Genomic DNA, 7596 nt, shown 5'->3' with positions numbered 1-7596 from the left:
TAGTGACAAGGTTGGAGGAGAGAGAGTGAGTGAGAGAGAGAGAGAGAGAGAGAGAGAGAGAGATGGGGGAAGAGAGAAGGAGGTAGCAGAGAAATAGAGAGAAGGGAAGGACTAGAGAGAGGGAGGGACAAAGAGATGAAGTTGGAGGGGGAGAGAGGGAGTGAAGAAGAAATAAATACAGAGAGAGAGCGCAAGTGAAGAGGGAGAGATGGAGAGAGAGAGTGTGTGTGTTTTGGGGTGAGATAGGAAGACAAAGAAGGAGAGATGGAAGGAATGGGGGAGAGATGGAGGGAGGTAGGGTGATAGAGATTGAGTTGCAGGGCGAAAACAGAGAGAGAGAGAGAGAGAGAGAGAGAGAGAGAGAGAGAGAGAGAGAGGAGGGGGAGACAGAGGGAGGTCGGAGAGAAAGGGCGAGAGAGGAAGTAAGAGAGAGAGGATGTGAGAGATAGAAGGAGTGAGGGAGGGGGAGAGAGAGGGAGGTAAGAGGAGATAAAGGTGGAGAGAGAGAGAGGAGTGATAAGGGAGATAGAGAGAGAATGAGAGAGGAGAGAAGGGGGGACGACAGTTAGAAGGGGGAGAGAGGGAGAGAAGGGGAAGAGAGATGGAGAGGGAGATATATTTAGATATATTTATTAATACCTAGAGGGACACTATTAAGAATTAATTAATCATCAAAAGTTGTGATACCTTGAATTAAAATGAAATAGATGTGTAGAATAAATCCTCATGCAAAGTGAACATTAATCCTTGACAAGATCGTCTCTCTTTTTCATCCCAAACTAACAGACAATTACATATGTTCAAACTTACTAACAGATAATTGTGTACAACAATGTATTCATAATATTTATAAAAGGAAAATATATATTTATAAACATTCAAAATAAATGAAAATATTTGTCAAAGAGATCTAATAATTCTTTGGATGTAAAGATTTTATAAATTTGGTCACATTAAAAAAATTAAAAAATACATTATTTCTTGACTTTGCAAAATAGACTATAGATAAAAAAAATTCAACAAAATATTCTTGAAGGAAATAAATTATTCAAACATTAACAAAGAAACAAATTATTTCAATAGTCATCTTGATGCAATCAGTTCCTAAAACTATTCATCAATATATATTGAGTAATACCTAAAGGGAAGATATTAAGAATTAATTATTTGTAAGAAGCTGTGATACCTAAAATTAAATGAAATAGATTTCGAGTATCAATCCTCGTGCAAACTATTGAAAATATTCTCTCTTCTTCATTACCAACTAGTTAGTAATAGACAATTACATATACATATAAAAATATAACATAAGAATTCTGACATTCACAAACACTAGCATCCAAATCCAAACATGTAAATACACAAACCACTCAAAACATCCAAAAACAAATGTACAAACCATTCAAGGCAAGCAACACAAACTAAATTAAAGAAGAGAATGATATGGTCATGCCAAACAAAGATAACATAATGTGAATTTTGAAGTTAATGCCAAACATATATATAATAATGATGATCTAAAAATGTGATATTGTTGCCCTCAACTAAAACCACCTTATATCCATTTAACACCAGATCTATCATGCACCTAGAGGGATCAAATAACTGGAGATGGAAACCTTTCGTGATATTTTACACTCCAAAAAGAATATAAAAGACAAAGACAAGACATAGATTATGATACCAAAGGAAAGCAAGTCACCGACATAAAGCTACCGCCAGTAGGCTTCCGTTGACTGAGCTGGGAACGATATCGCGTTTCAATCTTTTATCCACTGACTGAGCTGGTAAGATTTCACGCTTTTCAACTATTCAGACGTTGTATATTTACTCTTGCGTTTTCGTATGGAGAGAAAGTGTTCGTACGCATATGAAGGCATGTAGAGACACGATGAGTAGCAAATTTCGAAGTAATGAGAAAAGAAAGAATCTAACTAAATTAGAATTTTCAATTGACATAAAGCACAGAGTGAGTGCTTTTGTGATGGTGAGATCACATGAAACTTGAGCGTTTTATTGCGTGTATACTTACACATGTACAATTGTTTTTCTAATAGGAGAAGTGCAATTATTGACGCTGTAAGGTTTGACGCTTTTCAACTCTTCACCTGTTATATATTCTCTTTTGCGTTTTTTTGTATGGAGAGAAAGTGTACGTACGCATATGATCATGTGTGCGTACGAGGCAAGTAGACCCAAGAGGACAATTTCCAAGTAATGACAAAAGAGAATCTCAATCAATAAAATTTTCAATCGACATAAAGCAAAGTAATTGCTTCTAACGCAAGGTGTGAATTCCTTGTAATATGAGTTTCTGATATGGCAACACCACATGAATTTTTTTTTTAAATGTATATTTACACATGTAGTTGTAAGATTGTGGTCCAATGATTAACTAGGGAGGTTTGGTTTTTATAGTTTTTGTTACACAGGTACAATTTTCCAAAGAGCATTGCAAGTATAAGAAGAAAATGGTTATCATATCTTTTTAAACAATTTTTTTTGTAAGTTTGATAGGACTCTCCCATTTTCATGTTTATATGTCCATTATTCAACCTACTAGGAAGGAGGGTAGCCCAAAATTTGAACACAAGATCTCCGGTTCGGTAACACCATTCCACTCCATGACCACTTAAACTACCCCAAATAGACCCATCCTTTTAAACAATAGAAAACATTATTCCCATCATTATTAAAGAACTCCATAAATATTAAAAAAACACATTTAGTTTTAAATAACAAAGCTTAAAAGTTTATTTAAAATCTTCCTTTTCACAAAATCAATATTTTCATGGACCCATATTGAGCTTCAAATCATCCTTAATAGCTCTTACCAGTTTTAAAACCTTGTAATGCCTCAGTTTTAACAAAATAATCTACCGTGAACAACTGATATTTCGCAAATATAATACTTGGGAATAACTAAAATGAAAAATGTTGAAGATTGTAAATGTGTAATGTTCTTGGTATGAACATCCTTAGCGAGAAAACGTTGACCGAATCTTTAAGAGTATAAATTTTTGAATTTATACTGTACCGTAGCTTGCTTTTAACGCGGGGTGGATGTATTAAAATTATCATAATAATTTGAAATCTAAATTTCTACCAAGTAGTAAAATTATAATCAGTATTATTAATTTTGATGCTATATTCTTTTACAGGTTTATGTTTAAGAAGAAATTTATATCGTAATATAGTATAGATTGCTTTTAACGCCGGGTAGATTTATTAAACTACGGAAAATCTTAGGGTTAATGTTTTATACCCTCCATTGTGGTTAATTAACCATGAACGACATTGGAGAGTTTGAAAGGTTGAACCCAAAAGCCGTGCATGATAAAAATCCAAAGATCATTTTCACTATCATTACGTATCATATAATTCTGAATTCAATAATACTTTAAATTATTATAATATTTTTTCTCTATCATTGTGAATCATATAATTCTGAATTCAATAATACCAAAATTATCATAATCATTTGAACGGTAAAAATCTAACAAGTGCTAAAATTGTACTCAGTAGTATTAATTTTGGTATTATATTCCTTTAAAACTTTACGTTTAAGAAGCAATGTAAATAAATAGATTGATATATTATTTTAATTTCAATTTGTTAGGTATATGTATAAGAAGATTTAAAAAATTGAAAATAAAATAAATTTAAACTTTAACATATGCCACGATTTCATTTATAAATTTATTAAGATTTAAAAGAAGATCTTACATAATTATATCATAAATTCCAAAAGTAATCATTCAAATCATATAATATAATTCAAAATTATGTTATCAACATATTTATATAATCCTGTAAGTCAACATTGCTTTCATGGACATAGGAGATAAACACTAATAACTATGGCTAAACAAACAATCAAATAAGCACATAAATGATCGATGGAATGAGCTAATACCTTCTTTTTTCCTGAATTCCATTGAAAAATATTTAAATAGATATATTTTTTTGAAATGTTAAAAAAATATAGAGATAATTTTTGAATTAGGTTTGTTAATAATAGATGTTCTCGATAATTCAATTTCTTTCTATCGTTTTTGATAACATAAAATATCTAGATTTAATTAATACTTTTTTAGATTTCATTAAAACTAGCACAACCACATTAATATATTGATGTGATTGATATAATTGAAGTCTTCATTTGTATCTACCATTGATAAATATATAGCAATAAAATAGAAATAATAAAACAAAAAAATTATTGCAATAAAAATATTATTATTATCATTATAATTAAAAAAATATTATAATAAATGATAATTATTATTTAATATTAAATTTTATTTATTATTATGTAATATAAATCAATTATTTAATAATAATAGCAGTAATATTAATATTAATTTATAATCATAATATTAATTAATAATAATAGTAATAATAATATTAATTAGTAATATTAATAGTAATATTAATTAATAATAGTGATGTTATAAACCTAAGTAATTATAATTAGAGATTATAAATCAATGAATATAAACTCAAGGGATTATAAACTTAAGCGAATAATGTTAAACCCAAGGGATAAATATTATAAAAACAAGGTATATAAATATAATATCATAAACCAAAGGTCTATTAAACCTATGGGATTAATAAACTCAAGGGTTTAATATTATTCCCTAGGGTTTATAATCCATAGGGTTTAATATTATTCAATGGGTTTTATATATATTGGGTCTGTAATATTAATCCCTAGGGTTTAATATTATTCCCTTAGCTTTATAATCCCTTTCTATTTTAGTATTATACCCTAGGAATATTTACCCTTGATTAATAAAACCTAGGGTTTGATATTATAAACCTAATAGAATAATAAACCCAAAGTATTAATACTAAAACCCCAAGGGACTATGAACCCAACATAATATTATTAAGCCAAAGGAATTAATACTATAAACCAAAGGTATATAAACCGTAAGATAAATATTATAAACCTTAAAATAAACATCATTGACCATGGTCGATTTTGATATCAATGTTGCAATGTCACAATGTGACGTTGGACCATGGTTGACTAAGATTAATTTTCATATCAAGACAATCTCTGTCACAATGCAACAATGGAGCAGGGATGACCATGGTTGATTTCCATATTGAGAAAATATTTCTCACAATGCGATGTTGGACCATGGTTGACCATGATTGGACATGAATGATTTTACAAAACATGATTAGCTTTTGTTGACCATGATTGACCAAGATTGACCATGATATTATAAACCCAAGGGAATAATAAAACCAAGGGATTTATACTTAAAACCCAAGTGGTTATAAACCCAAAGAAATACTATTAAACCCAAAGGAATACTATTAAACCTTACATTAATAAACCAAAGGGAATTATAAACCCTGAGAATGTGATCCCATTAGATTAATAAACCGAAGGGGTTCATATTATAGACCCAAGGGAATAATATACCCAAATGATTAAAACTAAAACCCCAAGAGATTATGAACCTAAGGGAATAATATTAAACTCAGGGGATTAATAATATAAACCCAAAGTATATAAACCGTTAGATAAATATTGTAAACCATAAAATAAACAATGTTGAAAATAGTTGACCATGGTTGATTTTCATATTGAGCTAATCATTATCAAAATGCGACGTTGGACCATGGTTGTAGATTGTTGAACAAGATTGATTTTTATATCGACACATTTTTTATCACAATGGGATATTGGACCATGGTTGACGAAGGTTGATTTTCATATTGAGACAATCTTTGTCACAACACGACATTAGACCATGGTTGCCCATGGTTGACCTTGGTTCACCATGATTGATTTTATAAAACATGGTTGACAATGGTTGACCATGATTGGTCATTATAGTTGACCATGGTTGGCCATGATTGATAATATAAACCCACGAATTAATACTAAAAACCCAAAGGATTATAAGCTCAAGGGATATTAAACCTAAGGGAATAATATATACCCAATGTATATAAACCCTAAGATAAAATTTATAAACCCTTAAATGAACATGGTTGACCATGGTTGACTTTTATATTGAGAAAATCTTTGTCGTAATACGACATTATATCATGGTCAACCATGGTCAAAATTTCAGATTAATAAACCCAATAGGTTTATATTATAAACCCAAGGATATAATAAACCCAGAAGATTAATACTAGAAACCCAAGGGAATAATATTAACCCCAAATGATTATAAGTAATTAATATTATAAATCCAAGGTATAGAAACCCTAATATAAATATTGTAATCACTAAAATAAAGATGGTTGACCTTGGTTAGTTTTCATATTGAGACAATCCTTTTCACAATACGATGTTGGGACATGATTGATTTTATAAAAAATGGTTAACGATGCTTGACCATGATTTACCATGGTTGACCATGCTTGACTGTGATTGAAATATATAAACTCAAAGGATTAATAAACCTTAAGGGATTAATACTAAAAACTTAAGGGTTTATAAACCCAAGTGAATGATATTAAGCCCTAGGGAAAACCATAAATCCAAGGTATGTAAAGCGCAAGATAAATTATAGAAACACTTAAATAAACATCTTTGGTCATGATTGGTGTTCATATTGATAAAATAATTATCAAAATGCGACGTGAGACCATGGTTGAGCATGCTTCACAATGGTTCACCATGGTGGATTTTCATATTGAGACAATATTTGTCACAATGTGGCATTGGACCATGGTTGACCATGTTTAACCATGATTGGCCATGGTTGATTTTCATATTGACCATGATTGACCAACCAAAGGTATATAAACCCTAAGATACATATTATAAACTATAAAATAAACATGGTTGACGATGGTTGATTTTCCTGTTGAGACAATCAATGTCACAATGCAAGATAGGACCATGGTTGACCATGATTGATTTTAGTATCAATACAATCATTTTCACAACATGAAGTTGCAGCATGATTGACAATGGTTGATTTTCATATTGAGACAATCTTTGTCACAATGCGACATTGGAGCATAGTTGACCACGATTGATTTTACAAAACATGGTTGACCAATGTTGACCATGATATTATAAAACCAATGGAATAATGAAGTAAAAGGATTAATACTAAAAACCCAAGCGATTATAAACCCATGGAACAAATATAAAACCTAATTTAAGGAATAATATTAAATCATAAGAATATTAACCCTTATATTAATAAACCCAAGGGATTCATATTATAGACTCAAGGGAATAATTAACCCAAAGGATTTATGCTAAGACCCCAAGGGATGATGAACCAGAGGGAATACATATTATAAACCCTAAAATAAATCATGTTGACCATAGTTGAGGATGTGTGATTTTCATATTGAGACAATCATTGTCACAATGTGACATTGGTCCATGGTTGTCCATGGTCGACCAAGATTTATTTTCATATCAACACATTATTTATCACAATGCAACATTGGACCATGGTTTAGCAAGGTTCTTTTTTATATTGAGACAATCTTTGTCACAATGAGAAGTTGGACCATGGTTGGCCATGATTGACCATGGTTTACCATGAATGATTTTATAAAAAGTGGTTGACCATGGTTGAGCATGTTTGACCGTGGTTG

Source organism: Pinus tabuliformis, chromosome 2_1 (genome assembly GCF_031772625.1).
Source record: "Pinus tabuliformis cultivar Carrire ecotype Pingquan chromosome 2_1, CPIR1, whole genome shotgun sequence".
Lineage (NCBI taxonomy): Eukaryota > Viridiplantae > Streptophyta > Pinopsida > Pinales > Pinaceae > Pinus > Pinus tabuliformis.
Note: the sequence above shows the minus strand (reverse complement) of the source record.